This window comes from Rhinopithecus roxellana, chromosome 1, assembly GCF_007565055.1.
Source record: "Rhinopithecus roxellana isolate Shanxi Qingling chromosome 1, ASM756505v1, whole genome shotgun sequence".
Taxonomy (NCBI): domain Eukaryota; kingdom Metazoa; phylum Chordata; class Mammalia; order Primates; family Cercopithecidae; genus Rhinopithecus; species Rhinopithecus roxellana.
In genome coordinates, this window is record NC_044549.1 from 71,077,742 (window position 1) to 71,105,240 (window position 27,499).

At 39.9% G+C, this 27,499-nt stretch overlaps 1 protein-coding gene across 4 annotated transcripts in view; it reads left to right on the forward strand.

The window, feature by feature from the left end:
* Positions 1-27,499, forward strand: part of ATXN7 (ataxin 7) — a 139,306-nt gene that overhangs the window by 16,875 nt on the left and 94,932 nt on the right. For all 4 annotated transcript variants that reach the window (XM_030922355.1, XM_030922313.1, XM_030922269.1 and 1 more), the window contains one exon: positions 17,696-17,794. The gene's annotated coding sequence lies outside the window, so the exon portion shown is untranslated. The remainder of the gene's footprint in view (positions 1-17,695; positions 17,795-27,499) is intronic.

Here is a 27,499-nt window from a genome sequence, read left to right on the forward strand (position 1 = left end):
ATCTCTTAAACCATTTTAGGGAATCAGTATGGGAGTAACTCTGCCTATTTGAAGAGATAAGTGACCTCTAAACTGATTTCTCAAGAAGTTAGTTGGGTCTGGAAGCAGCCTGAAATGCAAATACTTTTAAGAGAACTTTTCAGTGTGCTGGAAACTGGCCTTGTTCATTGTAGTTGGAGTGTTCTTTTTTTTTTTTTTTTTTGAGACAGAGTCTCACTCTGTCGCCTGGGCTGGAGTGCAGTGGCACAGTCTCAGCTCACTGAGAGCTCTGCCTCCTGGGTTCATGTGATTATTCTGCCTCAGCCTCCCGAGAGGCTGGGATTATAGGTGCCTGCCACTACGCCCCACTAATTTTTTGTATTTTTAATAGGGACGAGGTTTCACCATGTTGGTCGGGCTGGTCTTGAACTCCTGACCTTGTGATTTGCCTGCCTCGGCCTCCCAGAGTGTTGGGATTACAGGCGTGAGCCACGACATTCTACAGGGCTAAGAACTATAAGGTTGGGCCAGAGAGTAAAGGGACTTACAGGCTGCTGGGCCAGGCTGGGCCAGGGAGTTAACTTTCTGCTAAACACTGTGGGGAGTCTTTGATGGATTTTATTTATTGTTGAAAATATTTTGGAAGCAGGAAGTCCCATTTTGGAGTCCATCTTGGGGGCAGAAGTATCCAAAGCCCTTCTCTCAGTTTGCATCTCTAGTAAAGAACACATTTAATTATTTCATTCTGCTGCACCCAGTGTGACATTGTTTGAAAAGGAACCAGCATTGTGAGGTGAGGAATGGATTTTTATGTTTAGTTGCAGCAGTATACTTTTGCTGCTGCTATTATTGTTTTCCTTTGGGGACAGATTGCCTAGCCCAGCTGGATGGCAACCTTACACAAGTTACTTCACCTCTCTAGCCTGTTTCTCATCTGGAAATTAGAAATAGTTAAAATACCTATCTTGTCAGCTTGTCGTGCAACATTTACACAGTGCGTGGTATAAAATAAACTTTTAGGCAACATTAGCTGTTACTGTTTTTAATATGACCTATCCATTCTGGCCTTCGACTCTTTTTTGCGGGGGTCGGAGTCTTCTCTGTCGCCCGGGCTGGAGTGCAGTGGCGCAATCTTGGCTCACTGCAACCTCTGCCTCACAGGTTCAGGCAATTCTCATGCCTCAATCTCCCAAGTAGTTGGGAATGCAGACACACGCCACCATGCCCAGCTAATTTTTTTGTATTTTTAGTAGAGACGGATTTCACCATGTTGACCAGGCTGATCTCAAACTCCTGTCCTCAGGTAATTCACCTGCCTCAGCCTCTCAAAGTGCTAGGATTACAGGTGTGAGCCACTGAACTTGGCCTCTGGCCTGTGACTCTTAAATGAATATGTGTTGTTTATTTATCAGACAGGTTGATTGGGACGTAGGTACTGACATTTTTAAAGATCATGATTTTAGGATCTTACAAAGTAAAGCTGGCAATTAAGAAAGGCAATGAACACCTTAGTGAGGCAGTTTTGGTGTTTCCTAGGTGTGTTTAGGATGAACACATAGATGAAATGCATAATATGAACATGAGCCAGTACTTAAAGAGTCCGTGGTGTGTGCCAGGACTACGTTTTCCATGCATTCTTCCTGAGAAGTAGGTTTGATTACACAGTATTTATTTTACGGATAAGGGTTGTGATCTTTTCTTTGTAAGATGTTATTAGACAGCTATAGACCTGGACACTAAACCATGTGTTTCTCCAAAACTTTTTGAGCCTTCAGCATTGTGTAAAGGCTTGACTTACCTTCCATCAACTTGAGCAGCTCTGCTGAAAGGGAAAAATGGAAACAGGGCCCTTAATTTTTTCTCATTATTGGATTAATTGGAAACACTAGGCATGGTGTGCTGCCTGGTGCATGGTGTGTTGCCTGGTGCATAGTAGAGGCTCAGTAAATGTTTATTGAATATAAATCTGAATCAGTCCAAGTGAAAAAAAGATAGAGAAAAGTAGTATTAGCAGTATTAGATCCTGGCCCCAGCCTGTTATCTATTTTAAAAAAGTCTGAGGTCACCAGAGATTTTATTAGCATAGTCCATTTGTTAATATTGCAGATTAATGGTTGAAGGCTGAGATGAAGAATTGCCCAGTGTGTGTTGCATGGGATTAACTCCAGTGTGGGCAATTTAGTTATGTCTAGAAATCTGTTCACTTCCCACTAGGTACCCCTACTGCCCAAGAAGCTCCAGGCACTGTGCTTGTGTTCAGCTGACTCATTTATTCCCAGTTAAAACAACAACAACAAAAAAAACCTAGTTGTAACATTAAGATATGCAAATAGGTTAGGTGTAACTATCCTAAATAATCCTATGTAACTATGCTATTTAAACATAAATAGGAAGGTGTAACTGCCATAAGCCATCACTAGTGTATTTCAAAGCCAGATCTGATTGATATTTCTATTTTCCATTAGCTCAGGTAATTAAGAGTTGACACCAAGGAAATATCATTTAGTATTAACGGGAGAAAAGAGGATACCTTATTGCATAGAATAGCAAACAAGTAGCATTTAATTCTAGATTTCTTCTCGTTTCCCCCAACAACAGAAAAAATAAATATTTTTTTCCCCTGGGGGAACTTGATTAGGGTATTTATTGACCCTGTCAAACCTGAAAGCCAGATGGTAGACTGATTACCAAGATTGATTGATTACCAAGCATCCTTTTTGTGATTTATTATTTTATGCCACAAAATGAAGATACTTAAAGAGATAATTTTGTTCATTTACTATAGAAGTAGTTCATGTAGAAATTTTAAAGTGTCAAACATTAAGACCCAGTGTCTAGATCTTGGTTTCTAATACCATTCTCCATTAAAAGGAGATTCTGTGCCTGGGACAGGGAATAAACAATATGAGCCTGTAGTATCTTCTAGTTCCAGAAAGTAAGAAAATACACGCAGTCTCTCTCTCTCTCTCTCTCTCTCTCTCTCTCTCTCTCTCTCTCTCTCTCTCTCTCTCTCTCTCCCTCTCTCCCCCTCTCTCCCCCCCTCCCTCCCCGCACTCCCTCTCTCTCTCTCTCCCTGTCCACCCTCCCCCTCTTCCCCCTCTCCCTCTCTCCCTCTCTCCCTCTCTCCCTCTCTCCCTCCCCACACACAATGATGGGGGATGTCAAAGGGACCAAAGAGACAACTGAAAGAGCTCCCAAAGGTCAAACCTAGAACAATTTGAGCAGCTAAAAAACATAGTATTAGATTGTAATCCAATATATAAAATAGATGCAAATAAAATATACAGTATATATATATATATTTAAAGGCTCATATAAATATATAAACAAATAATATGTGATATAAAATCATAAATATCCATGAGGCCATGCTGGTATAAATAAATGATTGGATAAATAAGCAAATGGGAGATAATAGATAAATCTTTAATATAAAACAACTCCAAAAGATTTATGCAGATAATCTTCTCTCAAGGAGATGGAACATCACTGCCAACCTTTTTTTTTTTTTTCTTATTTTTTGGCGGTGGGGGGGGGTGGTCAGGATCTCCATCTGTCACCCAGGCTGGAGTGCAGTGGCGCAATCTTAGCTCACTGCAGCCTCCGTCTCTTGGGCTCAAGGTGTCTTCCCACCTCAGCCTCTGAGTAGCTGGAACTACAGGTGTGTGCCACCATGCCCAGGTAATTTTTTTTTTTTTTTTGTATTTTTTTATAGAGATGGGATTTCACTGTGTTGCCTAGGCTGGTCTTGAACTCCTGGGCTCAAGCGATTCACCTGCCTCAGCCTCCCAAAGTGCTGGGATTACATTGTGAGCTACCGCACGCAGCCCACTGCCCATCTTTTAAATCTGAGCTGTGCCTAGTGACTTCTTTCCAAAGAGTGCAATATGGAAAGGGAGGAAAGAGACAGCTTGCTGACATTGGCCTGGGCAATGATTTTTTGGATATCACCCCAAAAGCACAGGTAACCAAAAAATAGAAAAATGGGGTTGCATCAAACTAAACAGCTTCTGTATAACAAAGGAAATAGTCAACAGAGTGAAAAGACCATCAACAGTATGGGAGAAAATATTTGCAAACCATACATCTGATAAGGGGTTGATATCTAAAATATATAAGGAACTCAACATAATAACAAAACAGATAACCCAATTAAAAAAGGAGAAAGAACCTGAATTGACAAAGAAGATGTACATATGGCCAACAGGTATATGAAAAGATACTCAATATCACTAATCATCAGGGACATGCAAGTTAAAACCACAGTGAGATATCACCTCACTCCTGTTAGAATGGCTATTCAAAAAGACAGAAGATAACAAGTATTGGTTAGTATGTGGAGAAAAGGGAATCTTTGTACATTGGTAGTGGGGATGTAAATTATAGTACAGCCATTATGAAAAACAGTATGGAGGTTTATCAAAAAAATTAAAAATAGAAAAGAACTATATGACCCATCAGTCCTACTTCTGGATATATATCCAAAGGAAATCAGTATGTCACAGAGGTATCTGCACTTCCATGTTCATTGCAGCATTATTCACAATAGCCAAGATGTGGAGTCAATCTTGGTATCCATCAATGGATGAATGGATAAAGAAAATGTGATATTTAGGCCAGGCACAGTGGCTTATGCCTATAATCTCAGCACTTTGGGAGGCCAAGGTGGGTGAATCATTTGAGACCAGGAGTTCAATTTAGCCAGGCCAACATGGTGAAAACCCATTTCTACTAAAAATACAAAAAATTAGCAGGGCATGGTAGCATACACCTGTAGTCCCAGCTACTTGAGAGGCAGAGACAGGAGAATTGCTTCAACCTGAGAGGTGAAGGTTGCAGTGAGCTAGGATCGCGCCACTATACTCCAGAACGAGACTCTGTCTCAAAAAAAAAAAAAAAAAAAAAAAAAAAAAAGTGATATCCAGTGTATATATGCAAATAATGTAAGACTATTCAGCCTTAAAAAAGAAGGAAATCCCCTCATTTTCGACAACATGGATGAACCTGGAGGATATTAAGTGAAATAAGCCAGACACAAAAAGGGAAATACTGCAGGAATCTCACATGTGGAATGTAAAAATATTGAACCACAGAAGCAGAGAGTAGAATAATGGTTGCCAGAGGCTGGGAGTTGGGGGAGTGATGAGGGAAATGGGGAGATGTTGATCAAAGAGTACAAGTTTCAGTTAGGATGAATGAGTTCAAGGAATCTGTTATGCAGTAATGGTGACTATAGTTAATAATACTGTATACTTGAAAATTGCTGAGAGTAGATCTTAAATGTTCTCACCCCCCCAAAAAAATGAGGCAACAGATATGCTAATTAGCTTGATTTAATTATTTTATAACATATACATAAAACATCCTATTTACACTGTATAATTTTGTCAATCATGCCTTAAAGCTGAAGGAAAATACATAATCACATGTTGGTATTGGTTCATTAGCTGTGACAAAGATACCATACTTATATAAGAGGTTAACAGGAGGAAAAACTAGGTGTCGGGTTTACAGGAACTCTCTGTATAATCTTTGCAAGTTTTCTGTAAATTTAAAGTCATCCTAAAATTAAAAGTTTATTTTTAAAAAAGACTGTGGCAAGGATAATAATCTATAGTTCAAGTTTAATTTTCATCCCATAGGGAGCCTGAGGTAAATAAAATAGCCCTTAGTGTTCTGGTCTTATTATGGTGTAAAGTGGGGCAATTCTTCCTTGCTGTTGTCTTATAAAGCCATGACAGTTTGTTTGCAGAATCAGAGAACGCAGTATTTTAAATGTCCTCCTGTGGAATTTCCTACTGGCATGACTTTTTTTCCCCTTTGCTTCTGCCCAGTAGCAGTCCCTTGAGTGGCATTTGCTGTCCTAGTTAATCAGAGGGTAGGAGAAATGAAAAACTCTCCTCTTCCCCCTCCCATGAAGTTTCAATGGGCACTGGAAATGTAGGTCAAATTGCATCACCATAGAAAGGAGCGAACAGGAAGGTATTTATGAAGTGCTGCCAGTGTCTCTTTAGATTCAGTCATGACAAACTGGTGTTGAGCCCGTCTAGGTGTGAGATACAGGGAATCAGGGGGCGTGTTTGTGATGTAGTCCCAGAATGTTATATTTCAACCAGTGATAAAAGATCTCTGTCTGAAACCCTAGTGAAAATGACTTACACTGACTTTGCTTGATTTGCATCTCCCAGCTTCCAGAATTCTTTTTGTCTCTTATTTATTATTGGCACATTGCAAAAATTTGTATTAATTTAGCCAGAGAGATATTTGAATTGTAGAAACTATTGCCATGTGTACATTTAAAAAAGTCTATTGTTTGGTAGTCACATAAGTCTAATAATATATTTTGGAAATTACGTATAATCATATGCACAGTGACATCTTGATTAGCACATAGAAACCACAAAATATGTTTTTTTATTTTTAAATTACGTTTAAAGTATGTTAGATGGATCTCTGTTTTATTATTTATTTTATTATTATTTTTTTAGACAGAGTCTTACTCTGCCACCCAGGCTGGAGTATGGTAGCACTATCTCAGTTCACTGCAGCCTCAACCTCCCAGGCTCAAGAGATCCTCCCACCTCAGTCTCCCAAGTAGCTGGGACTACAGGCATGTGTCATCACACCCAGCTACTTTTTGTATTTTTTTGTAGAGACAGGGTTTCACCTTGTTGCCCAAGCTGGTCTCAAGCAATCCACCTGCCTCAGCTTCCCAAAGTGCTGGGATAACAGGTGTGTACTGCTGCTCTCAGCCTTTCTTTCTCTCTCTTTTTTTTTTTAATGGAAAAAATCTTACAGATTTTAGGATATAAGGAGACTTTAAATACATGTTTTTATTTTTTACATATTGTATGCTACCTACTCCTTTGTAAAATACCCAGATATTGACTGCCAAAATATTCTGTTACTGACAGTGTTATGAACAGTAAGCATCCTGATAGCAAAACCAACTCTAAAACCTCTATTTTCACTCCCTTCTCCCATCAGGATAATCAGTAATTGCTTTATGTACAAAATGGAAAGTCAGATGATAAGAGATTTTTACAGAGGCTTGGATATTATTTAATAATATGAGTTGAATAGATTATTCTGTGAAATATGTTTATAATTCAACATTTTAAGCTATATTTTTAACTTTATTTTGAGATAATTATAAATTTATAGGAACTTGCAAAGATGGTCCAGAGAGGTCCTGGTTATTCTTCACCCAGTTTCTCCTATTATGTCTTAACTATAGTGCAGTATTAAAACCAGGAAATTAACATTGGTTTAAAGTACGTGTATGGTTCTGTGTCATCATATCATGTGTATTTTCGTGTAGTCACTGCCACAATCAAGATACAGAACTATTGTATCACTAAAAAGATCTTGGCCAGGCGCAGTGGCTCACGCCTGTAATCCTAGCACTTTGGGAGACTGAGGTGGGCGTATCATGAAGTCAAGAGATAGAGACCATCTTGGCCAACATGGTGAAACCCCGTCTCTACTAAAAATACAAAAATTAGCCAGGCGTAGTGTCAAGTGCCTATAATCCCGGTTACTCGGGAGGCTGAGGCAGGAGAATCGCCCAGGAGGCGGAAGTTGCAGTGGGCCGAGATCGTGCCAGTGCACTCCAGCCTGGCGACGCAGCAAGACTCTGTATCAAAAAAAAAAAAAAAAAAAAAAAAAAATCAGATCTCCCCTGTACTACCCCTTTATAGCCACATTCATTCCTGTTACTCTCACAGTCCCTAACTCCTGGCAGCTGCTAATCAGTTCTCCAACTCTAAATTTGTCATTTTGGGAATGTTACATAAATGTGATCTTTTAAAATTGGCTTTTTTCACTTAGCATTTTAAAAAGAATTTTATTTTTAAAAGAATATGATAAAATTTTTAAAAGAATATTTATTTTTTTAAAGTTGTTACCCAGAGTTTGATTCACTAATTTTTAAGACCATATTTTTCTAGCTTGGGTGTTCCATACTCTGTGTTGCTATATTTGAACAGCAGCTAAAGTCGAATATGCCGACGTAATAGCTGATTATAGCATTAACCTTATTGCCTGCTGTTGAGGATGATACCCTGATGTTAAAGGGAAAATTACCCTGGGAAAAGTCCATCCTGTCAACAAAGTAGATATTACAATTGATGAAGAACAGGAATAAGAAGTCCAAATGTTTATACTAAATAAAGTAACTGACCATATTTGTACTCCATTTCATCTTGAAATCTTCAAAGGAGAGAGACTTTTTGGAACATGATATTTAAATGAAGAGCAGTTGAAATATTTACGTTAATTAATTTACATTAATTAGCTTATGTCACAGAATTGTGGAATGTCACCATACGAAATCAAGTGTCTGCATCATATTAAGCTTCTTCGAATATCTTAAGTAGGAAATGGAGTTCTATGGATAGGCAAGGGCTGGAAATAGCCTCAGAAAAATCAGATCTTCAGATGCTAGCATACTGTTTTCTGACAAAATGTGGAGAATATTCTAGGATCTATAGGAGGGCATGTTAGTGTTTGGCTACAAATAATGATGCCATGGTTCTAGGGAATGCCACATGGTCAAACCTATAGCACTGAGCAAACAGAAGGTGAATCCCAGGATACCATTCTGCAGCTCATGGCAGTGAATAAGCACTGGCTCCTCAGCTTCTCCACAATTCATGTTCCTGAGGTTGTATCAGGACAGATTTTTATGAATAGGATAATCTTGCAACTAGCAATTGATTTTTGTTTGGCCCTGGCTCCTAACATTTTAGACAGTCTTCCTCCCAGTTGGGAAAATATTCCTGGTAATTAAAATCATCCTCTACTTACCAGCTTAACATTTTTCCCTTGATCACATTCAAGCAGCATATGATTGTACTTAAAGTAGCTATTGGGATAGAGGAGAAGGGAAACAATCATTTATTGACCATCAGCTATATGCCAGCCACTTTGCTAAGTGTTTATGTACATTCATGCATGTAATTGCAGTATTGAAAAATTGCATTAATGATACTCATTAAGTTATGGGCCTGAAATAAACAGCATCCTAAGCAACTCTTCGTAGCAAGCCAATTTTCTTGGTCAGATTTACTCAAGGGGTTTGTTGACTAAAACACAGTAGAGAAGGAGTGAGACATAATGCATACATGCCTGTGAGAAATGGCATAAAGAATATAATTATATCTATTAATTTGTATATTCATGAGACAATGTGTAAAATGATACAGAATTTAGACATGTAAGACCCAGCCCCTCTCCTCTTAGCTGTTTATCCAAATGAGGGAAACAAATTTTGAGTTAAAGGAAAATCTCAACTAACTACAGGATGTTAAAAACTGCTTAACCCATCAATGCAACATGTATAACAAGGTATTACATAATTATTCTGGAAATCTTTCAGACTGTAAATGCTTTAATATTCAGAAGAGGAAATGATTACTGATCTCTGACCCTTGATTTTGTTATCTGTATGATTTTGCTACCTCATAGAAGTGAATAAAATAATGTATATAAAAGAATATAATGCCTACTACTTAGTATACCTTCAATAAATTATAGCGGTTGCTGTTGGTGAAATGAAAATTATGATAGTAAGAATACTTCTTAAAGGTAGGCTGACTGCTATAATGACCCAAAACCCCAGTGCCTTAATATATGTTTATTTCTTGTTTAAGCTTAGAGTGTGTTGGCAAGGAGGCTATTGATTCCCCCAGTCATTCAGGAGTGAAATTGTATGGCTCTGCCCTCCTGCAGGTGCTTGGAGCCCTTTCCATTTGACCAGCAGAGGGTAGGAGAGACTGAGGCTCAAGCCAGAGAGGTTTGTATGGGCCTAGCCCAGAAGTTTGGCAACCAACATTTCTTATTTTATTTTATTTTATTTTATTTTATTTTATTTTATTTTATTTTATTTTATTTTATTTTATTTATTTTGAGATGGAGTCTCACTCTGTCACCCAGGCTGGAGTGCAGTGGCACTATCACGGCTCACTGCAACCTCCACCTCCCAGGTTCAAGCGATTCTCGTTTCTCAGCTTCCTGAGAAGCTGGGACTACAGGCGCGCACAACCACGCCTGGCTAATTTTTGTATTTTGAGTAGAAATGGGGTTTCACCTTGTTGGCCAGGCTGGTCTGGAACTCCTAATCTCAGTGATCCGCCCACCTCTGCCTCCCAAAGTGCTGGGATTACAGGTGTGAGCGACGAGCGACTGTGCCTGGACCCAGCATTTTTTTTTTTTAAGAGATGGCGTCTTGCTCTCTTGCACAAGCTGGAGTGCAGTGGCGCAGTCATAGCTCACTGCAGCCTTGAACTCCCGGGCTCAAGTGATCCTCCTACCTCAGCCTCTCAAGTAGCTGGTACTACAGGTGTGCGACACCACACCTGGCTAATTATTTATTTTAATTTTCATAGAGATGGAGTCTCACTGTGTTGCCCAGGCTAGTCTCGAACTCCTGGCCTCAAGGGATCCTCCCTCCTCAGCCTCCCAAGATGCTGGGATTATAGGTGTGAGCCATCACACCTGGCTTACGTAACATTTTTATTTACATTTTGGATTCAGTCACATGTCTTGACCTTACTGCAATGAATATTGGGAAATTTAGGCAAAGTATGTGTTCAGGCAGAGAATGTAAATATAGATGACTATTAGCAATCTCTATCACAAATAGTGTTTAGAAAGGCTTAATAGAAGTGGAAGCATTTTCCCTGGATCTTTTAGAGAAGAGTGAAATTTGTTGTATGCTGCTCAGCCTGTATTTAGGAAGTAATTTTTAAAGAGGCGGAGTAGAAGAATTAAAAACTCTACAAGCATTATTAATGAAAACTACATTTATCCTACTAGCCACTGCCCTTACTGTCAGTCATTTGGTAAGTGACCTTTGGCAAGCCATTTATCTGTTACAGACCTGCATTTCCTCACTTATAAGTATTCTTTGTAGGACTGTGGTGGAGATTAAACAAGATAGTACATGTACAGAGTTTAGCAGAGGGTCTGATCCAAGTTAAGCACTCAGCGAAAATTGTTCTTATTGGTAATGTTGATAAGTATGGCCTCAGAGTAAAATGCATGCTGTTTGTTTATTTAACATCTATCCTAAGGGACCGTGCTAGACTAGCAAAGAATGACTTGACTGAGGACATATATATAAATTTTAGAATTTTGTAACCCCAGGCCAGTCACAGGAGATTAACGTTCCCCTGGTAGACTATTGGGGGACAAACTCTCTCTGTTCCCCAGGCTTTCCTCCTCCCAGTCAACCTTGAAGACGCCTCCACCACACACCAACTCCTGTCAACAGGAGTACTGGACTTTAATTTGCCTCTTATCCCTCCTCCTCCCTTCCTTAGCATTGATGTCCGTAGGTGAGTTTGCCTGGGAAGAGTAAAGGTAAATGCCAGAGCAGCTCTTTATTCCACTGGCCTAATTGCAAGTTCTTAGCAAGGCCATAGCATCCCACTCCAGGCACATATTAACCTGGGTAGCCGTCAGAACCTGTGGTTCCATTTTATCCAATTCAATTCATCAGGCATTTATTAACACTTAACAGCACTGGGCCCTAGGGATCCAAGGATGAAATGTTGCGGACTCAGCCTCCAGGAAGCCCACCTAGAGCAGTAGGCATGATGACCTGATAAAGTTTCATCTCAGCTGGGGTTTGAAGTGTGGATATGAGTTACTTGGAAAGTAAGAAAGGAGTTCAAGGAGGCATGAGCAGCAGGTGTGGAGAAACAGGCGGGAATTGTGGTGTATGGCAGTGAAGGAAATGGTTTTAAGCTCAGCTCTAACATTCACTACCTCAGCTTTTATTGGCCTCATCTCACAAGCCTCAGTTTTCTGTTAAAGGAGCACAGAAAGAGTTCCTTTGTTATAGATGGGAATACTAAGTGAGATGATGCATGTAAAAGGCGTACTTTTTGTTACTGGGCGCGTGGTAAGTGTTCAGTAAATGTCAGTTACTCCTACTATTATTATTGTCATGTGCTCTCATAAATTGACTTTCAAATCTACTGACTTGATGAAGGTTTTGCACAATGACAAATGGGAGAATTACTGGGAATTTTATATTTTAGTTTTCTTTTAGGCTAATGGTGAAATGGTGCCCTATAGTCACAAATAATGGACAAAAAAATGCCTTGCTGACCTTTCTTTGCTTAAAGAAGAGGGAACCTAGTTAACCTCAGTGAAGCCTGGGAGAGATGGGCTCAAGATGGGAGAACTGTGCATCCTGAAATGGCAAAAGAGTGAAGGATGGCTATGTTGAATATATTTGGAGAGAGGAGAGGGACTAAACATTGTGTAGGTATGTACTAATAGAAGCTGTTAGAAAATGGAGGCTCCTTTAAAAATAAGACTCCATGTGAGGCATTCCATGAAGTGTTGGGAAAGCCTTAGGACTGACTACAGTGACTGAAATGTACTCAAGAAACCCAGGCCAGAGTTATTGGAGCCCTTCCTCACAATTGTCCTTGACTCCCTCTCCACTTGTGTGTTTTCACATTGACTTGATCCTCAGTGGCGTAACTGAGCAGTGGCTGTAGTTTAGTAGGTAGAAAAACCCTCTAACCTTTGAAGAGGGAAATACCCAGTAGCACCATTGAAAAAAGAGGTTGTGTATAGAGTTTCGTTCTTAAATTTGCTTTGCCAAGGAGAAAGCCTGTGAGAGTGAAAGCAAGGTGGAACTGGGGTCCTGAGAGAGAATAAACTAGATGCCATGTTAATTTGTATTTTTGAAGAATATGTCTGCAGTTGATATATAACTTGGTTTAAACCTTTTTGTAACCTGCTAAAAAATTTGGATTTGGGTGGTCGATTTTCATTTGGAAGAAAAGATTTAGGAAGACAGTATAGTTCTGGGGGCACAAGCATGGCTACCTACAGGAGATAGGTTTGAAAGGAAAATAAGTGATGCAGCTAGCTGAGTACTTTGGAAATTACGTGCCCAGTGACAAAAGGCAGCTCACAACACAGCTTCATTCAGTCATCTCCTCCAAGAAAGTTGGCCCCTGTGGCCAGAGTTTTAGATTTTCCCAGAGAAACAGGAGTTTGGAATTTTATGTGAATCTTCCTGCCTTTCAAATATTAGCAACAAAGCCATTTTTCCCCCCAAGATCAACATAGAAAACAAAAAAGTGGGCTATTTTAGGCCTGTGGACTTTTCCATTTGCAGCGAGTATCAAGATGAAGAGAAAAACGCACAGCCTAGGAGTTAGGTGACTTAACTGAATAACACTGCCAATTCTAGTGCCAGACACAGTACTTGGCATGGAGCACATTCTCAGTTTGTTTTGTTTTGTTTTTGAGGTAGAGTCTCATTCTGTTGCCCCAGGCTGGAGTACAGTGGCATGATCATGGTTCACTGCAGCCTTAGCCTCAGCTTCCCAGGCTCAAGTGATCCTCCTGCCTAAGCCTCCTGAGGAACTGGGACTACAGGCATGTGCCACCATGCCTGGCTAGTCTTTAAAAATTTTCTGTAGAGACGGCATCTTGCTCTTTCTCAAATGGTCTTGAACTCCTGGACTTAAGCAGTCCTCCTGCTTTGGCCTCCCAAAGTGCTAGGATTACAAGCATGAACCACTGTGCCCCAGCCTCAACATGTTTTTATTGAATAAATAAAGCAGCTGAGATCATCTCTCTTGGTTTCAGTCTTTTCATATCTAGAATGGAGAGATTGGAGTCAGCCTTCAAGGTTTCAGGTTGCCTTGTTTTGTTTTTTTTCTCCCTATTCCCTCTCCTGCAACAAGCTCTAATTTATAAGATCACAACTGTGTTTTCCTTGTAGGATTCATTTCTCCAGCCCCTTTTCTTCCCTCTTATGCCCTCTTTAAGAAGCTAGAGTGCCAGTCTCACATTAAAGCTTGGTGATTTTGCCTGTAAGTTAAGAAGTTAAGTTTATTCTGTTAAAAACAAGACTGACTTGGTTTAGCCTTTTTTCTTTATTGTGATTAGATTTATACTTAATTTTGACAGACTGGATGACATAACAAGAGGTGATTCAGATTATGCCTTAAGTTGCAACAAAGTTCTGAATCTTAAAAGCACACAGAAATGTTACTGCTCAAAAATAAGCCATTTTCCCTGTAAAAGCCAATATAACACTGCCCATGTAGCATTGTAGGCTTTTCACTGTGTAAAATGAATGATGGGGTGTTTCTGAACCCTTCGGGCTTCTGCAGTATATTCTTTTATAACACATTCTGGTGATAGCTCTATTTTTAAAATACATTTTTTTACTGTCTTGAACAAGATCATTTTTTCTTGCAGTTATCACAAATCAGTTCAAAAAATAAGCTCATAAAAAGGGGGAGCATTTACCCTAGATGCCAGGGGCTTCTTAGAACCCTAGGAAACCTAGGGAAGGAAGTGCTTTGGGCCACTCAGGGGCTATGGCGGTAACAAGGAAGCCCAAGAACACTCCTGTGCCGAGACCCACCCTCCCTCCCTCCCTCCCTCCCTCCCTCCCTTCCTTCCTTCCTTCCTTCCTTCCTTCTCTCTCTCTCATTTCTCTCTCTCTCTGTCTTTTTCTCTTTTTCTCTCTCGTTTTTTCTCCTGGGAGAAACGGGAGATTAGTGACCTCTTGGGTCAGATTCACTCTGAGCAGCACATTCATTCTTTCATTCTCTCTTTGCTGACTGTCTTTTTCCTATAGACTGAAACAGCACTTAGAGGTAGCTTGCAGCCTCCACCAGACTAGACCCTCTTCATCTCAATTTCTCGTTCTAAGAAGAACACATTGACTGTCTCAGTTTGTGTCCTGTGTCCAGCTTTGACAAAGATGGGAGTAGGCCGGGCGCGGTGGCTCAAGCCTGTAATCCCAGCACTTTGGGAGGCCAAGACAGGCGGATCACGAGGTAAGGAGATCGAGACCATCCTGGCTAACACGGTGAAACCCCGTCTCTACTAAAAAATACAAAAAAGGAGTCGGGCGAGGTGGCGGGCGCCTGTAGTCCCAGCTACTCCGGAGGCTGAGGCAGGAGAATGGCGTAAACCGGGGGGGGGGGGGGCGGAGCTTGCAGTGAGCTGAGATCCGGCCACTGCACTCCAGCCTGGGCGACAGAGGGAGACTCCGTCTCAAAAAAAAAAAAAAAAAAAGATGGGAGCCCCATAGTACAAGTATGACTTGGCATGGAGTTGAGAATTACATAGTTCTTAGAAAAAAGGGTCAACATAGGCTAGGGAGCTCCTCTAGGAGAAAGATGTCTTATATAATCTCCCTCACCCTTAAAAAAAAAAGAGTTGATAAACTTATGCTTCAAGTTATGTCTTCTTTCTTTCTCTCCCACTGCTAACTGACCATCATTTAAACAAATCTTTTTAAAAATTATATTTGTTGAATGCTTATTACATAGTAGTCGTTGAATGAGTAAAAGGTATCAAGTTTAATGATTCTAAGAAAATTTTCCAAGTCTCTTTAAAATGATTTCTTTTTAACCATTTCTCTTTGCAAAACAAAATTAAGTTGCCATTGAGGCAGTTTGGTATACTGGAAAGGGAACTAAATATCACCAAAGGCCTGGATTCTAGTTAGTTTCACACCACTTGTTTGCTGGGTAATATTAAGCAAATTATGACCTTTCTCAGTCTGTTTCCTCAGCAGTAAAACGGAGATCATAGTAACAGCTCTTTTGAACACAGGGTTATTAGAAGATCAAATGAGAGAATACATACAAGCATATAATAGATTTTTCCCCCTACTAAAGAAAGGCTTTTGACCCCTATTCTAAGTAGAGAAGTTACTGTTTTTAAATGTTTATTTTTAGTAACTGCAACTATCATTTTTCTCTAAGAATTGGATTTCCTATAAAGCATTTTTACAGTATGCAACTATTAAGTGATGAATTCTTTTAAAACCAAAACTATCCTGAAGGAGATTTCATAGTATTCTGAATCTGATGACTTCCTTGGATACTTTGGAGAAGGAGCAGCAGTGTCCAGATGGAAAACTGAAAAATGGCTTGACCTAGTAAAATAAGATCAAGTACGGAGTCTAATCTGATGTTAGTGTTGTTCTGCCTTCACCTTCTGTCTACTCTGAAGGAATCACCATCAGGGTGGTGAATGCTTATCGTGAACATAATGTCTTTATTGACTGCCTCTATCATGGCAATTTGTAATTAGCTTTGAGTGATTTTTGCATAGCTATGAAGTATTTAGGATTCAAAGAAAAGGATTTTGGCTCAGGACAGACATGTTAAACAAGAAAGCAGCTTTTATTGGAAGTAAGGCAGAAAAGGAGTACTAAAATGGAAATCAGAGAAATTTTTAAAAAGAAAGGAGACTGGGAAGGAATTAGAAATCTGAAGAGAAACATCTGGTTTATAAAGATTGTAGGAGGCCGGGCGCGGTGGCTCAAGCCTGTAATCCCAGCACTTTGGGAGGCCGAGACGGGCGGATCACGAGGTCAGGAGATCGAGACCATCCTGGCTAACACGGTGAAACCCCGTCTCTACTAAAAATACAAAAAAAAACTAACCGGGCGAGGTGGCGGCGCCTGTAGTCCCAGCTACTCGGGAGGCTGAGGCAGGAGAATGGCGTGAACTCGGGAGGCGGAGCTTGCAGTGAGCTGAGATCTGGCCACTGCACTCCAGTCTGGGTGACAGAGTGAGACTCCGTCTCAAAAAAAAAAGATTGTAGGAATGATTTTAAGCATTACCGAATAGCATTTTGAGTGAATAAAATTGACACTTTTAAAAAGGGAGAGGGAAGCAATATGACCTGGAAATAACTTAAAACCTAATAAAGATAATTATGAATAAATGTTCAAAACATGGCATATAATTTCAGCCACTGATTTTCAGAGATGCTTTATTCCTATCTTAGGATCTCAGGCCATAGAAATATTTGGTTACCATTTTAGAGTACATGAAAATAAATAAAAATTGAGCAAAGCAATATTACCTCCTCCATATCTTGCTTTATAGCCAGTGAGGATTACAGGGAGAGAGGTATATGAATAGTGAATTTTTCATATGAGCTCAGCCTGTCTTGTGCTTTATACCTTGACAACATCTGCCCCATAGCTGTGTCATTGCCCATGTTTGCTGCTTTTTCTCTTCTGCTGCATGTGAGATTTGAAGACCAGCTTATTTTCTAACTTTGGTTTGTTAATCTGTAATTTCTTGACTCCTTAACTCATTGCTCCTCTACAAATTAATTAAAAAGCACATTTTACCTGAAATATATGCACACAACTATGAAGATAATGGAGCACATAGTTTCCTTGTGCTTTTTAGGAAGAGGGTTCAATTGAATTTTTGTTTCCTGTTGAAGTATTAAAAATTGCTTTTATAAACTGCTGAAATGATGAAGAATAGCGTGAGCTCTCCAAATAATAATCTTATTCAATCTGTATTTTTAAAATCTGTGATTTGACAAGTTTCATAGGAGCAGGCTTTCTGAATCGCCATTTTAAAAATTAAGTGGAAACTCATTAGTGCAAATTACATACAATGATTTTAAGCCCCAGGAGGCTGTGTACATATTGAATAGTCATTTGTTCTTAGTTTATTGTAAATATAGCCAATTAAGTTCATTGTAAAACACACACACACACACACACACACACACACACACACGCAAATCACATTTGTTATAAAATTGGTAAAATGTCTTGAAATTTAACAGTTTGACATCTCAAAGCACATATAATTTTGGAATATCTGGCAACCAATGAGACTGTATGTTTCTGATTAGCTTTGTCCATCCACTGGTTCATCCATTTGCCTTTTTTCTGTTTTTGTAGATCTGAACCGAATTAAGACGAACAAGCTTTCACAATTGCAGCAGATGAAGATCCATTGGTAAATCGATCAGAATTTTTGGCCTACCCTCCAAAGAAAAGGTAACTGGCTATTCTGATATCGCAAGCACAGTTGAACAAATATAGTGCTTCCGGTGATAATAGAGTTTGAGTTTTACCAAAGGATGATAGTTTGTTAATTTTAAGGCATCTGTGTAAGATCTCAAATGTTAAATGTAATCCTGTATATGATCTTAGAAAAATGAAATGACAATGAATTTAGGAGCATGATATTATTAGGTATTTGTTTCTCAACACAAAAACTGCTGAATAACATGCCCTCCAAATTTGTTAAAATTGCAGGAAGACTTTAGTTATAGAATCCTCCTTCTCTCCCAGTCTATACCCACTTTTTTCTGGAAGTTATCCAAAAGTGTGCTCTTGTTTCTTTCCAGCACCATTCCCCCAGCTCCTGTTTTCTTGTCTTTCCATGTAATGTAGACCCAGCAGCTTAGGCCAGGGAAGATCCTAAGCAAGATTGTAAAACAGGCAGGCATTCTTCAGGCACACTTTCTGGGCCCAGTGCCTTTGCCCAGGCTGCCAGACAGCTCTACGGTAATGAGTAGTCTCTGATCATTACAAAAATAGCAGCCATCATTAATGGAGTGTCTTTTTTTTTTTTTTTTTTTTTTTTTTTTTTTTAGACAGAGTCTCACTCTGTCACCCAGGCTGGAGTGCAATGGTGTGATTACGGCTCACTGCAACCTCCACGTCCTAGGTTCAAGTGATTCTTGTGCCTCAGCCTCCTGAGTAGTTGGAATTACAGGTGTGCACCACTACAACTGGCTAATTTTTGTATTTTAGTAGAGATGGAGTTTTGTTATGTTAGCCAGACTGGTCTCGAACTCCTGACCTTGAGTGATCCACCTGCCTTGACCTCCCAAAGTGCTGGGATTACAGGCATGAGCCTCCAATGCCTGGCACATTAATGGAGTTTCTCACTGCATGTCCACCATTGTACATTTACTGTTTTGGGGAGGATAGTGGTGAAGTTTCACATAATACGAAGCAGAAAATTCCTGGAGGAATTTTGATTAAAAAAAAACAGGGCTGAGTACAGTGGCTCACACCTGTAATCCCAGGACTTTGGGAGGCTGAGGTGGAAGGAATTGCTTGAGCTCTGGAGTTTGAGACCAGCCTGGCCAACATAGCTACACCCCCAACTCTAGAAATATTTTGTTTTATTTTATTTTATTCTGGAGTGCAGTGGTGCCATCTCGGCTCATTGCAAGCTCTGCCTCCCGGGTTCTGGAGCAGCTGGGACTACAGGCACCTGCCACTATGTGCAGCTAATTTTCTTTTTGTATTTTTATTAGAGACGGGGTTTCACCATGTTAGCCAGGATGGTCTCTATCTCCTGACCTCATGATCCGCCCTCCTCGGCCTCCCAAAGTGCTGAGATGACAGGCGTGAGCCACCGCCGCACCTGGCCTACAAAAAATTTTTAAAAATTAGCCAAGCACAGTGGTATATGCCGTATAGTCCCAGCTACTCAGGAGGCTGTGGCAGGAGGATCCGTTTGAGCTCAAGAGCTTGAGGCAGTTAGCCATGATGATGCTGCTGCACACCAGCCCCAGCGACAGCAAGACCCTATCTTAAAAAGCACGCAACAACAACAGCAAAATTATTCTCCTGCTTCTGAAAGGAATGAGATAAATTACAAGTTAAGGTGCAGTTTAAGATGAGTCATTAAAGACTAAAACAGAACAGAATGGAAACAAGATGAAAGGCGTTTCAGCCTCTGGAATCAATTATCTTACATACTTAGGTAACAAATGTGATGCCACAATCAGGTTTTAGGCAACTATAGCAAAAATGGTAGCATTTCAGACAACACATAAAAGATAACATTTTTACAATTAACAATCTGAAACAGCTTCACAAAAAGTGTTTTAGTACTATTGAGATGTTTAAAAGAACAATTTGGGGAGCTATGAAGTCTCCACCTTGAAAACAGTCTCTTAAAATTTTCTGGACTAAAGCTGAAGGGATATGCAGAGATATCTCTCAGTGATCATTGAAGTCATCACATTGAATGTTGTTCATTGTGTCATGTCTGCAAGGTGCCAGAGAAGAGAGAAACAGGCTTTCCTGTATGGTGTCCAGTCACTGACAATGGAGGAGTATAGGGAGAAGCTAAGAGGAAACAGGTTTGGCAGAATGCCAGAGGAGCTCTTTAGTGCCTGTTTATGGAGTTTCTACTGTGTGTATGGGGATTGTCCCTGGGAGGAAAAGGAGACGAATAGGAGGTGATTTACATGGACTGCAGTGATAACTTAGGCTTTTTTGAATATTATACCAATGAAAAGATTAATATGATGCCAGGAAGTAAGTGACCAGGAAGCAAAGAAAGAAGAGGAGTCACAAGTTCAAAAGTCTGGAGAGACCAGAGAGACCAGAGAGGGGAAATAAAGTGAGCCAGGTGGAACTGTGAGAAACTATCCAGTCCATGATCCATCTAATGTGGCAACCTCTTCTCAGCAACAGATTGTAGGCCCAATATCTGTTCATTCAACAAAGATTTATTGGGTGCCAACCTACATGCTATGTTCTCTTATGGGCACTGGGGATAAATTAATAAATCGAAAGGACAGATATCCCTGCCATTGAATTGGCACTTACCTTTTTTTCTTAATTAACAAGTAAAAATTGGATATGTTTATCATGTACAGTGTATTCTTTTGAAATATGTATTCATTGTGGAATGGCTTAAATCAAGCTAATTAAGGTAAGCATGACTTCTCATACTTGTGTTTTGGTTGTGAGAACACTTATCTAGTCTCTTTGCAATTTGCAAGAATACAATACATTGTTATTAACTATGGTAAGCATGTTTTGCAGCTGAAGTTCTTGAACTCATTCTTCCTAACTGAAATTATGTACCTTTTGACTAACTTTCCCTAAACCCCTCACCTCTATCCTCTGGTAACCACCATTCTATTCTCTACTTCTATGAATTCAACTTTTTAAGATTCCACATATAAGTGAGATTGTGTCCTATTTGTCTTTCTGGGCCTGGCTTATTTCACTTAACATAATATCCTCCAGGTTCATCTGTGTTGCTGCAAATGACAGGAGGTCTCTTTAAAAAAAAAAAAAATAGAGATGGGGTCTCACTATGTGTCCTAGGCTAGTCTGGAACTCCTGAACCCTGGGCTCAAGTGTTCCTCCCACCTTGGCCTTCCTTCCAGAGTGCTTGGATTACAGTTGTGAGCTACCACATCTGGCTGGATTTCCTTCTTTTTAAAGATGGAATAGTGTTCCATTGTATGTGTGTATACCACACAGTGGAATATTATTTAGTTATAAAAAGAAGGAAGTATTGATAACATGCTCCAACATGGATAAACCTTGAAAACGTTTTGTTAAATGAAGGAAACTAGACACAAAGGCCACATATTATGTGGTTTCATTTAATATTCAGAATAGGCAAATCCATAGAGACAGAAAGCAGATGTGGTTTTCCGGGGTTGAGGAGGGAATGTGGGCAGTGACTGCTTGATGAATACAGGGTTTCCTTTCGGAGTGATGAAAATGTTCTGGAACTAGATAGTAATGTTGGTTGTACTACACTGTGAATGTACTAAATGTCATTAAATTGTACACTTAAAATGGTTAAAGCCCAGGTGCAGTGGCTCATACCTGTAAATCTAGCCCTTTGGGAGGGCGAAACAGGAAGATTACATGAGTCCAGGAGTTTGAGACCAGCCTGGGCAACATTTGAAACCCTGTCTCTATTTAAAAAGTACAAAAATTAGCTAGGCGTGGTGGCATGTGCCTTTAGTCTCAGCTATTTTGGAGCTGAGGTGAGAGGATCACTGGAGTCTTGGAGGTTGAGGCTGCAGTGAGCCGTGATTGCACCAGCTGGATTGCACTTGAGCCTGGGCAACAGAGCGAGACCTTGTCTCAAAATAAATAATAAAATGGTGAAAATGGTGAATTTCAGTTATGTGAATTGTATTTTAAAAATAATGGCATTTAGAAAGACTTTCAGAAATGTGTACTTTATGTCTTAGACATGAGAAGGTAGTTTAGCTAGAGTGGGGTCTTGGTAAGGGGCAGTGGTGGATGCTAAAGGTGGGAAAAGGTTTGGCTAGGTATTGAAAGATACTGACTGGCCAAGGAGTTTAGCAGCTGTAAATATAGCACCATATACTCCATGAGGAAGAAGGAAACTCAAGAGAGGTTGCTGCCCTGGGAATCGCAACTAAAGATGAAGTTTTAAGCAAAGGAAGTGGCCTGTAGTTTTATCAGTCTATGCCGTTGCTACTCATCTAACAGAGTTTTGTGACAATCTCACAAAAGTTTCAATATTAGTTTAGAGTTTCTTCTTCTTCTAAAAAAAACTTCATAAAAGGATAATCATCTTTTAAAATAATCATCCTGACTATAAAACTATGGTTTTTTTTGGGGGGGGGGGGTTTGAGACGGAGTCTTGCTCTGTCACCCAGGCTGGAGTACAGTGGTGCGATCTCCGCTCACTGCAAGCTCCGCCTCCCAGGTTCACGCCATTCTCCTGCCTCAGCCTCCCGAGTAGCTGGGACTACAGGCGCCCGCCACCACGCCCGGCTGATTTTTTTGTATTTTTAGTAGAGATGGGGTTTCACCGAGTTAGCCAGGATGGTCTCGATCTCCTGACCTCGTGATCCGCCCGCCTCGGCCTCCCAAAGTGCTGGGATTACAGGCGTGAGCCACTGCGCCCGGCCTATAAAACTATGTTGATAAAAAATCTAAACATTATATAAATATATATGCTAATAAAAAGTTCCTTTGAGTTTAAAGAATTAAAGCACCTTTAATTCTTTTACCCCTTGCTTCTCATATGGTAAATCCAGAGTTATCTAGACTGTTTTTTACATAGACTTGGCATCATCATCACTTTTTCACAAAAATAGGCACATATGATTCATAGTATTTTTTGCATGTTTCTTTAAAAAATGTTTATCTTGGTTGTCTTGCACTTCTTTTTTTTGGACCATTACATTATATGCTATTTTATTTGTAAAAACAAAAAGCTGAAAAGTAACGGTTACATACCTCTATTAGAGGATGAATTGTTATAAAATGTGAAAGTAGCTAACACACACTGAGCACTTAATATGTACCAGGCACTATTCTGAACATATTAATTTATTGACTCTTCATAAGCTCATGAGGTAGGTATTATTGTTATCTTCCTTTTGCAAAGGAGCTAACTGAGGTACAGATGAAAAAATTGTCCTGCCAACGTCCAGAGTTAGGTAGTGGCAGAGATGGGTTCCAGGACCAGCTTCATCTCCAACTCATGTTCCCATGAGGAATGCTGTGGCTGGTGGTGTCAGATTTTACTTAGGATTTTTTCAAGAAAAGTCAATCTGGAATTTTCTGTGAAATTTTCCAAGTTTTAATGTTGGCTTAAAAAATAGCTTTATTGATATGTAATTCAAATGCCATAAATTTACCCCTTTAAGCTGTATATTTAATGATTTTTAGTGTATTCACAGTATTGATTGTATAACTGTTATCTAGGTCAAAAACATTTTTAGCACCCACAAAGGAGACCCCATCCCATTCCTAAGTAGTCACTCTCCATCTTCTCTTCCTTCAGCCCCTGGAAACCACTAATCTGCTCTCTGTCTCTATGGATTTGCCTATTCTGGATAATTCATCTAAATGAAATCAAATAATTTGTGACCTAGTTGTCTGTCTGCTTGGAGCATGTATCAGTGCTTCATTTTATGGCTGAATAATGTTTTGTTTTTTTTTTTTTTTTGAGATGGAGTCTCACTCTCTTGCCCAGGTTGGAGTGCAGTGGCAAAATCTTGGTTCACCACAAGCTCCGCCTCCTGGATTCAAGCAATTCTCCTGCCTCAGCCTCCTAAGTAGCTGGGACTATAGGTGTACACCACCATGCCCGGCTAATTTTTTTGTGTTTTTAGTAGAGATGGGTTTCACTATGTTGGCCAGGCTGGTCGCCAACTCCTGACCTCGTGATCTGCCTGGCTTGGCCTCCCAACGTGCTGGGATTACAGGCATGAGCCACCGCACCTGGTAATAATATTCTTTGTATAGATATACCACAATTTGTGTTATTCATTTGTTGATGTACATGTGGGTTGTTTCTACCTTGTGGCTTTTAGAAATAATGCTGCTAATGAATATTAGTGCACAAGTATCTCTTTGAGTCTCTGCTCTCATTTCTTTTGAGTGTATACCTAGAAGTGGAATTGCTGGATCATATGCTAATTCTATGTTTAAGCTTTTGAGTAACTACCACTGTTTTCCACAGTGGCTACACTATTTTACATTCCTGCCAGCAATGTATGAGGATTCTAGTTTTTTCATATCCTTGCTAACACTCTTCATTTTCTGTTCTGTTGTTGTTGTTGTTGTTGTTGTTTATTACAGCCATCCTAGTGGGTGAGAGGTGGTATCTCTGATTTAGATTTGCATTTCCCTAATGACTAATGATATTGAACTTCTTTTTTTTGTTTTTGTTGTTAATTTACTGAGCTGAAAGGGTTCTTTCTACATTCTAGTTCAAGTCCCTTAATCAGATATATGATTTGTAAAAATGTGTAGGTTCTGTGGGTTTTCATTTTCTTGATGGTATCCTTTGAAGCAAAGAAGTTTAATTTGATGACATTCAATTTACCCATTTGGCTGTGTTTTCATTTTCTTAATTAATTAGTTAATTAATTAATTTAGACGGAGTCTCACTCTGTTGCCAGACTGGAGTGCAGTGGCGCAATCTGGGCTCACTGCAACCTCTGACTCCTTGGTTCAGGTGATTCTCCTGCCTCAGCCTCCAGCGTAGCTGGGATTACAGGCATGTGCCACCACACCCAGCTAATTATTGTATTTTTAGTAGAGACGGGGTTTCACCATGTTGGCCAGGATGGTCTCAATCTCCTGGCCTCGGGATCCGCCTGCCTCGGCCTCCCAAAGTGCTAGAATTACAAGTGTGAGCCACCGCGCCCGGCCTTGGCTCTATTTTTAAAAAGAAATACCTGATAAGTTAGATTCCAGCCCACTAATCACCCGCTTGTGATTACTGCTCTGCTGCCACTGCCCCAGAAACCATTTGGAAAAATCCTCATGCTTTTTGAAAATACCTGTTTTCCAAAGAGATGGAGCAAGCTCTGGAAGGCAGGAAAGGCAGATTTCTCACCAGGAGCAATTTTGTTTTGGTTCCCCTTTTCCACTCCTGAAATTCCTTCACTTAGAACACCTTGATGTAGATGTGGGGGCATAGTAGGAAGTGGACAGAGGATCAAGGTCTCAAGGTCTTGAAAATTTTATGTTGATCAAAAGAGAATATTGGTTAAAATAAAAGATTAAATTGGTGAAAATAAATATTTGCCTTGAGCCATAGATGATGTCGTTTAAAATCAGAATGACCGTAAGAGTGTGGTTAGTAATTGTGTTTCTAGGAAGAAAGGTTTATGGACCAGTACACCTAGAAGTAATTTGGGTAAGGTCTTACCCTTCATATTTCGTTACGTGTGTACTTGGGAGGAGAGGAGGACAGATAACTGTATGCATTCATAGACTTACTTAGTGAAAAATAGTTAAATCTGCAGGAAAAACTCTACCAAGAAAACTCTACCAAAGAAAACTCTACCAAGAATAGGAGAGCTTTACTTTGGAGGTGGAAAGGGAGTGCAAATTTTTGTGGAACAGTCTGTCTTTTGAGAAGCAGTACAAACCCAGATAGGCTTCTGGACCACAGTGCAAAGAAAGAATGGGGGAAAGTCAAGGGTGCCATGTTTGCTGGATCTGTGGCTTGGCTTAGAGCTGGACCTTGGCTGAGAAAAGGAGGAAGAAACATTTGTGTTATTCTTTCCCTCTTATACTAACACACCTGCCTTGTTAGTCCTTGGGTTCACCCCAAAGGCATTTTGCTGACCAGTTTGGAGACATGGTTACAACTCATCTTATGGTTTGTGGGAAAGTGGGTTCCAGGTTCTAAATAACACCCTTATGTTGGGAATGCAAACTGTTGATCGCTGGGAGACTAAATGTATGTCTCATTGTCACCTTGATTTCAGAGCATATACTCTTAACTCTGAATCCATGAAGTCCTGTGATACAGACGTGGGGATGAGTTCCCGTGTGCTTAGTGAGAGGGTTCAGGAAAGAGTTTGTTAAAGAAATGGAATTTGAGGAAGAACTTTGAGTGAACAGCAGGATTTCAGCCAAGGGAGGGAAACTATTATAGATGGAGTGACCTATATGAGCAAAGACTTGGGAGCTGGGAGTTGGGTGGAGTTGGGGTGGGGGCATGTTTGAAGTTCTGAATTTGTCATTTAGGTTGGACCATAGACTACCTGCAGGAGGCAAATGAACACTGTAGAAGTGGTGGAGCTGAGGCAGAGGCAGACTGTAGAGGACCTGGAATGCTAGGAGAGAAGTTTTTATTTATTTCATCAGTCAGTGGAGAGCCCCTAAAAATGTTAGAGCAATCACTAACATGGCTAAAGCCATACTTCAGCAAGATTGGTCTGATAGTATAGCATACATAGATTAGAATTAGGGCTTACTGTGTGACAAGCGTGGTGCTAATAATAATAGCTGACACAGTGTGCTTTTGCACTGTTAATTTCTTAATGTTCCTCATAAAGTAGTTACTCTTGTTTTACTCATTTTATAGATGTAGAAACATGCATAGAGCGGCTAAGTGATTTCCCCAGAATTATACAGCTCGTAATGGTGGAAGTGGGATTCAGCCTGGACAGATAGGCCCTAGAACCCATGCTCTTAATGGCTGAACCCCAAAAAATGGTGATATTTACAGCATTGTCAGTGAAAAGGTACGTGGGAAATTATGTTTAGCAGTGTGTTTAACCCGCATTTTATGGTAGCTGAGGCAGTATACTAGAACTCTATACAGTCAATTTCCTTTTATAGCTGAATATTCATCCAACTTTTCCATTCCTTGTCTTCTTTTTTTTTTTTTTTTTTTTTGAAATGGGGTCTTGCTCTGTCATCCAGGCTGGAATACAGTGGTACGATCTCAGTTCACTGCAGCCTCTATCTCTCAAACTTAAGCAGTCCTCCCTGTCAGCCTCCCAAGTAGCCAGGACTATAGGCACATGCCTGCATGCCTAGCTGTGTGTGTGTTTTTTTTTTTTTTTTTTTTTTTGGTAGTAGAGACGATGCCTCACTGTGTTGCCCAGACTGGTCTTGAACTCCTGAGCCTTGGCCCCCCAAAGTGCTGGGATTACAGGCATCAGCCCATCACGCCTGGCCTCCATTCCTTTTCTATAACTTAAAACTTTCTATTTTTAAAAAACTCCTCAGCCCAAAGACTTTAAATCAACATTTCAAATCAAGTTTGTCATAAAACTACAATCCAATTTTAAATCCCTAGAAACACTGGGCATTATTAATTACCTTTTATGTTGTAATTTATTATTACCTTTTATATGTGTATTTTCAAATTTTCTTCTCTTTTCAAGCAATTTACTATTACTGGTGAATGTTTCTTTGGGAGAGTTCATATGTACATGCAAACATATGATTAAGAAAACAATTCAAAAATTCAAGGCTTTGAGATGTTTAGCAAATGATACATTTTACTGTAGAATGAGTATGCATACAGGTTAAGTTTTTAAAAAGCTATTTATGTCTTTAAGTCCTTACTGTTGCAACTGTCCTTATTATTCCTAATTTTGCACTTGATTGCTATCAATTCCAACCACTGAGCTGATGAATTCAATTTACTCTTTCACTCTTCTCCCTCTACTGGAATACTGATATTCATGA